Source organism: Anopheles funestus, chromosome 2RL (assembly GCF_943734845.2).
Source record: "Anopheles funestus chromosome 2RL, idAnoFuneDA-416_04, whole genome shotgun sequence".
Classification (NCBI taxonomy): Eukaryota; Metazoa; Arthropoda; class Insecta; order Diptera; family Culicidae; genus Anopheles; species Anopheles funestus.
Genome location: NC_064598.1, coordinates 7521911 through 7530005, shown reverse-complemented (window position 1 = coordinate 7530005; position 8095 = coordinate 7521911).

Sequence of the window (8095 nt, the reverse complement as noted above, 5' to 3'; positions counted from 1 at the left end):
CGGTCGGTATCCAACGGATCGCCAATCTTTAACCTGTGGTCGATAGATGGCATCAATGGCTACATTTTCTTCTTGGACGGCCATGCCCTCAGATGTCTGTGCCAGAAGTTATTCGAGGAACCAAGTTCCTTACCCTGTTTGAGAAAATGTAAAATTTTCCTCATTTTTGACCAATGTAGCAAAATTTTTAAATGTGATATATTTTAATGGGAATTTGTTGCAATAAGTTTCTTTTCACTCAAATAATGCTTTAAAATAAAAAAAGAATAAAAAATGAGAAAAAAAAATTTTAAAAATTTTCAACTCGAAAATTTCATAAGGCTTACCCCTTACGATATTTTTGGGAAATTTTGCAAAAAAAATTAAATTCTTTTATTTTAACGCCAATTGGTTGCAATGAGTTTCTTTTCACTCAAATAATGTTTTAAATAAAAAAAAGAGTAAAAAATAATGAAAAAATCAAAAAATTCAAAAAAATGAAAATTTACTAAGGCTCATTTTTGCAGCAACTTTTGCCTAAAACTCGGTTGGTATCCAACGGATCGCCAATCTTTAACCTGTGGTCGATAGATGGCATCAATGGCTACATTTTCTTCTTGGACGGCCATGCCGTCAGATCTCTGTGCCAGAAGTTATTCGAGGAACCAAGTTCCTTACCCTGTTTTAGAAAGTGTAAAATTTTCCTCATTTTTGCACCAACTATTGCCTATAACTCGGTCGGTATCCAACGGATCGCCAATCTTTAACCTGTGGTCGATAGATGGCATCAATGGCTACATTTTCTTCTTGGACGGCCATGCCGTCAGATCTCTGTGCCAGAAGTTATTCGAGGAACCAAGTTCCTTACCCTGTTTGAGAAAATGTAAAATTTTCCTCATTTTTGCACCAACTTTTGCCTATAACTCGGTTGGTATCTAACGGATCGCCAATCTTTAACCTGTGGTCGATAGATGGCACCAATGGCTACATTTTCTTCTTGGACGGCCATGCCCTCAGATGTCTCTGCCAGAAGTTATTCGAGGAACCAAGTTCCATACCCTGTTTGAGAAAATGTAAAATTTTCCTCATTTTTGCACCAACTTTTGACTATAACTCGGTCGGTATCCAACGGATCGCCAATCTTTAACCTGTGGTCGATAGATGGCATCAATGGCTACATTTTCTTCTTGGACGGCCATGCCCTCAGATCTCCGAAAAGCCAGAAGTTATTCGAGGAACCAAGTTCCTTACCCTGTTTGAGAAAATGTAAAATTTTCCTCATTTTTGACCAATGTAGCAAAATTTTTAAATGTGATATATTTTAATGGGAATTTGTTGCAATAAGTTTCTTTTCACTCAAATAATGCTTTAAAATAAAAAAAGAATAAAAAGTGAGAAAAAAAAAATTTAAAAATTTTCAACTCGAAAATTTCATAAGGCTTACCCCTTACGATTTTTTTGGGAAATTTTGCAAAAAAAATTAAAAGTGTTTTATTTTAATGCCAATTGGTTGCAATGAGTTTCTTTTCACTCAAATAATGTTTTAAATAAAAAAAAGAGTAAAAAATAATGAAAAAATCAAAAAATTCAAAAAAATGAAAATTTACTAAGGCTCATTTTTGCAGCAACTTTTGCCTATAACTCGGTCGGTATCCAACGGATCGCCAATCTTTAACCTGTGGTCGATAGATGGCATCAATGGCTACATTTTCTTCTTGGACGGCCATGCCCTCAGATCTCTGTGCCAGAAGTTATTCGAGGAACCAAGTTCCTTACCCTGTTTTAGAAAGTGTAAAATTTTCCTCATTTTTGCACCAACTTTTGCCTATAACTCGGTCGGTATCCAACGGATCGCCAATCTTTAACCTGTGGTCGATAGATGGCATCAATGGCTACATTTTCTTCTTGGACGACCATGCCCTCAGATGTCTGTGCCAGAAGTTATTCGAGGAACCAAGTTCCTTACCCTGTTTGAGAAAATGTAAAATTTTCCTCATTTTTGCACCAACTATTGCCTATAACTCGGTCGGTATCCAACGGATCGCCAATCTTTAACCTGTGGTCGATAGATGGCATCAATGGCTACATTTTCTTCTTGGACGGCCATGCCGTCAGATCTCTGTGCCAGAAGTTATTCGAGGAACCAAGTTCCTTACCCTGTTTGAGAAAATGTAAAATTTTCCTCATTTTTGACCAATGTAGCAAAATTTTTAAATGTGATATATTTTAATGGGAATTTGTTGCAATAAGTTTCTTTTCACTCAAATAATGCTTTAAAATAAAAAAAGAATAAAAAGTGAGAAAAAAAATTTTTCAAAATTTTCAACTCGAAAATTTCATAAGGCTTACCCCTTACGATTTTTTTGGGAAATTTTGCAAAAAAAATTGAAAGTGTTTTATTTTAATGCCAATTGGTTGCAATGAGTTTCTTTTCACTCAAATAATGTTTTAAATAAAAAAAAGAGTGAAAAATAATGAAAAAATCAAAAAATTAAAATTAACTAAGGCTCATTTTTGCAGCAACTTTTGCCTATAACTCGGTCGGTATCCAACGGATCGCCAATCTTTAACCTGTGGTCGATAGATGGCATCAATGGCTACATTTTCTTCTTGGACGGGCATGCTGTCAGATCTCTGTGCCAGAAGTTATTTGAGGAACCAAGTTCCTTACCCTGTTTGAGAAAATGTAAAATTTTCCTCATTTTTGCACCAACTTTTGCCTATAACTCGGTCGGTATCCAACGGATCGCCAATCTTTAACCTGTGGTCGATAGATGGCACCAATGGCTACATTTTCTTCTTGGACGGCCATGCCCTCAGATGTCTGTGCCAGAAGATATTCCAGGAACCAAGTTCCTTACCCTGTTTGAGAAAATGTAAAATTTTCCTCATTTTTGACCAATGTAGCAAAATTTTTAAATGTGATATATTTTAATGGGAATTTGTTGCAATAAGTTTTCTTTCACTCAAATAATGCTTTAAAATAAAAAAAGAATAAAAAATCAGAAAAAAAAATTTTAAAAATTTTCAACTCGAAAATTTCATAAGGCTTACCCCTTACGATTTTTTTGGGAAATTTTGCAAAAAAAATTAAAAGTGTTTTATTTTAATGCCAATTGGTTGCAATGAGTTTCTTTTCACTCAAATAATGTTTTAAATAAAAAAAGAGTAAAAAATAATGAAAAAATCAAAAAATTCAAAAAAATGAAAATTTACTAAGGCTCATTTTTGCAGCAACTTTTGCCTATAACTCGGTCGGTATCCAACGGATCGCCAATCTTTAACCTGTGGTCGATAGATGGCATCAATGGCTACATTTTCTTCTTGGACGGCCATGCCCTCAGATCTCTGTGCCAGAAGTTATTCGAGGAACCAAGTTCCTTACCCTGTTTTAGAAAGTGTAAAATTTTCCTCATTTTTGCACCAACTTTTGCCTATTACTCGGTCGGTATCCAACGGATCGCCAATCTTTAACCTGTGGTCGATAGATGGCATCAATGGCTACATTTTCTTCTTGGACGACCATGCCCTCAGATGTCTGTGCCAGAAGTTATTCGAGGAACCAAGTTCCTTACCCTGTTTGAGAAAATGTAAAATTTTCCTCATTTTTGCACCAACTATTGCCTATAACTCGGTCGGTATCCAACGGATCGCCAATCTTTAACCTGTGGTCGATAGATGGCATCAATGGCTACATTTTCTTCTTGGACGGCCATGCCGTCAGATCTCTGTGCCAGAAGTTATTCGAGGAACCAAGTTCCTTACCCTGTTTGAGAAAATGTAAAATTTTCCTCATTTTTGCACCAACTATTGCCTATAACTCGGTCGGTATCCAACGGATCGCCAATCTTTAACCTGTGGTCGATAGATGGCATCAATGGCTACATTTTCTTCTTGGACGGCCATGCCCTCAGATGTCTGTGCCAGAAGTTATTCGAGGAACCAAGTTCCTTACCCTGTTTGAGAAAATGTAAAATTTTCCTCATTTTTGACCAATGTAGCAAAATTTTTAAATGTGATATATTTTAATGGGAATTTGTTGCAATAAGTTTCTTTTCACTCAAATAATGCTTTAAAATAAAAAAAGAATAAAAAATGAGAAAAAAAAATTTTAAAAATTTTCAACTCGAAAATTTCATAAGGCTTACCCCTTACGATATTTTTGGGAAATTTTGCAAAAAACAATAAATTCTTTTATTTTAATGCCAATTGGTTGCAATGAGTTTCTTTTCACTCAAATAATGTTTTAAATAAAAAAAAGAGTAAAAAATAATGAAAAAATCAAAAAATTCAAAAAAATGAAAATTTACTAAGGCTCATTTTTGCAGCAACTTTTGCCTAAAACTCGGTTGGTATCCAACGGATCGCCAATCTTTAACCTGTGGTCGATAGATGGCATCAATGGCTACATTTTCTTCTTGGACGGCCATGCCGTCAGATCTCTGTGCCAGAAGTTATTCGAGGAACCAAGTTCCTTACCCTGTTTTAGAAAGTGTAAAATTTTCCTCATTTTTGCACCAACTTTTGCCTATAACTCGGTCGGTATCCAACGGATCGCCAATCTTTAACCTGTGGTCGATAGATGGCATCAATGGCTACATTTTCTTCTTGGACGACCATGCCCTCAGATGTCTGTGCCAGAAGTTATTCGAGGAACCAAGTTCCTTACCCTGTTTGAGAAAATGTAAAATTTTCCTCATTTTTGCACCAACTATTGCCTATAACTCGGTCGGTATCCAACGGATCGCCAATCTTTAACCTGTGGTCGATAGATGGCATCAATGGCTACATTTTCTTCTTGGACGGCCATGCCGTCAGATCTCTGTGCCAGAAGTTATTCGAGGAACCAAGTTCCTTACCCTGTTTGAGAAAATGTAAAATTTTCCTCATTTTTGCACCAACTATTGCCTATAACTCGGTCGGTATCCAACGGATCGCCAATCTTTAACCTGTGGTCGATAGATGGCATCAATGGCTACATTTTCTTCTTGGACGGCCATGCCCTCAGATGTCTGTGCCAGAAGTTATTCGAGGAACCAAGTTCCTTACCCTGTTTGAGAAAATGTAAAATTTTCCTCATTTTTGACCAATGTAGCAAAATTTTTAAATGTGATATATTTTAATGGGAATTTGTTGCAATAAGTTTCTTTTCACTCAAATAATGCTTTAAAATAAAAAAAGAATAAAAAATGAGAAAAAAAAATTTTAAAAATTTTCAACTCGAAAATTTCATAAGGCTTACCCCTTACGATATTTTTGGGAAATTTTGCAAAAAAAATTAAATTCTTTTATTTTAACGCCAATTGGTTGCAATGAGTTTCTTTTCACTCAAATAATGTTTTAAATAAAAAAAAGAGTAAAAAATAATGAAAAAATCAAAAAATTCAAAAAAATGAAAATTTACTAAGGCTCATTTTTGCAGCAACTTTTGCCTATAACTCGGTTGGTATCCAACGGATCGCCAATCTTTAACCTGTGGTCGATAGATGGCATCAATGGCTACATTTTCTTCTTGGACGGCCATGCCGTCAGATCTCTGTGCCAGAAGTTATTCGAGGAACCAAGTTCCTTACCCTGTTTTAGAAAGTGTAAAATTTTCCTCATTTTTGCACCAACTATTGCCTATAACTCGGTCGGTATCCAACGGATCGCCAATCTTTAACCTGTGGTCGATAGATGGCACCAATGGCTACATTTTCTTCTTGGACGATCAAGCCCTCAGATGTCTGTGCCAGAAGTTATTCGCGGAACCAAGTTCCTTACCCTGTTTGAGAAAATGTAAAATTTTCCTCATTTTTGCACCAACTTTTGCCTATAACTCGGTTGGTATCTAACGGATCGCCAATCTTTAACCTGTGGTCGATAGATGGCACCAATGGCTACATTTTCTTCTTGGACGGCCATGCCCTCAGATGTCTCTGCCAGAAGTTATTCGAGGAACCAAGTTCCATACCCTGTTTGAGAAAATGTAAAATTTTCCTCATTTTTGCACCAACTTTTGCCTATAACTCGGTCGGTATCCAACGGATCGCCAATCTTTAACCTGTGGTCGATAGATGGCATCAATGGCTACATTTTCTTCTTGGACGGCCATGCCCTCAGATCTCCGAAAAGCCAGAAGTTATTCGAGGAACCAAGTTCCTTACCCTGTTTGAGAAAATGTAAAATTTTCCTCATTTTTGACCAATGTAGCAAAATTTTTAAATGTGATATATTTTAATGGGAATTTGTTGCAATAAGTTTCTTTTCACTCAAATAATGCTTTAAAATAAAAAAAGAATAAAAAGTGAGAAAAAAAAAATTTTAAAATTTTCAACTCGAAAATTTCATAAGGCTTACCCCTTACGATTTTTTTGGGAAATTTTGCAAAAAAAATTAAAAGTGTTTTATTTTAATGCCAATTGGTTGCAATGAGTTTCTTTTCACTCAAATAATGTTTTAAATAAAAAAAAGAGTGAAAAATAATGAAAAAATCAAAAAATTCAAAAAAATGAAAATTTACTAAGGCTCATTTTTGTAGCAACTTTTGCCTATAACTCGGTCGGTATCCAACGGATCGCCAATCTTTAACCTGTGGTCGATAGATGGCATCAATGGCTACATTTTCTTCTTGGACGGCCATGCCCTCAGATCTCTGTGCCAGAAGTTATTCAAGGAACCAAGATCCTTACCCTGTTTGAGAAAATGTAAAATTTTCCTCATTTTTGCACCAACTTTTGCCTATAACTCGGTCGGTATCCAACGGATCGCCAATCTTTAACCTGTGGTCGATAGATGGCATCAATGGCTACATTTTCTTCTTGGACGGCCATGCCGTCAGATCTCTGTGCCAGAAGTTATTCGAGGAACCAAGTTCCTTACCCTGTTTGAGAAAATGTAAAATTTTCCTCATTTTTGACCAATGTAGCAAAATTTTTAAATGTGATATATTTTAATGGGAATTTGTTGCAATAAGTTTCTTTTCACTCAAATAATGCTTTAAAATAAAAAAAGAATAAAAAATGAGAAAAAAAAATTTTAAAAATTTTCAACTCGAAAATTTCATAAGGCTTACCCCTTACGATTTTTTTGGGAAATTTTGCAAAAAAAATAAATTGTTTTATTTTAATGCCAATTGGTTGCAATGAGTTTCTTTTCACTCAAATAATGTTTTAAATAAAAAAATAAAATAAAAAATAATGAAAAAATAAAAAAAATCAAAAAAATGAAAATTTATTAAGGCTCATTTTTGCACCAACTTTTGCCTATAACTCGGTCGGTATCCAACGGATCGCCAATCTTTAACCTGTGGTCGATAGATGGCACCAATGGCTACATTTTCTTCTTGGACGGCCATGCCCTCAGATGTCTGTGCCAGAAGTTATTCGCGGAACCAAGTTCCTTACCCTGTTTGAGAAAATGTAAAATTTTCCTCATTTTTGCACCAACTTTTGCCTATAACTCGGTCGGTATCCAACGGATCGTCAATCTTTAACCTGTGGTCGATAGATGGCACCAATGGCTACATTTTCTTCTTGGACGGCCATGCCCTCAGATGTCTGTGCCAGAAGATATTCCAGGAACCAAGTTCCTTACCCTGTTTGAGAAAATGTAAAATTTTCCTCATTTTTGACCAATGTAGCAAAATTTTTAAATGTGATATATTTTAATGGGAATTTGTTGCAATAAGTTTTCTTTCACTCAAATAATGCTTTAAAATAAAAAAAGAATAAAAAATCAGAAAAAAAAATTTTAAAAATTTTCAACTCGAAAATTTCATAAAGCTTACCCCTTACGATTTTTTTGGGAAATTTTGCAAACAAAATTAAAAGTGTTTTATTTTAATGCCAATTGGTTGCAATGAGTTTCTTTTCACTCAAATAATGTTTTAAATAAAAAAAAGAGTGAAAAATAATGAAAAAATCAAAAAATTAAAATTAACTAAGGCTCATTTTTGCAGCAACTTTTGCCTATAACTCGGTCGGTATCCAACGGATCGCCAATCTTTAACCTGTGGTCGATAGATGGCATCAATGGCTACATTTTCTTCTTGGACGGGCATGCTGTCAGATGTCTGTGCCAGAAGTTATTTGAGGAACCAAGTTCCTTACCCTGTTTGAGAAAATGTAAAATTTTC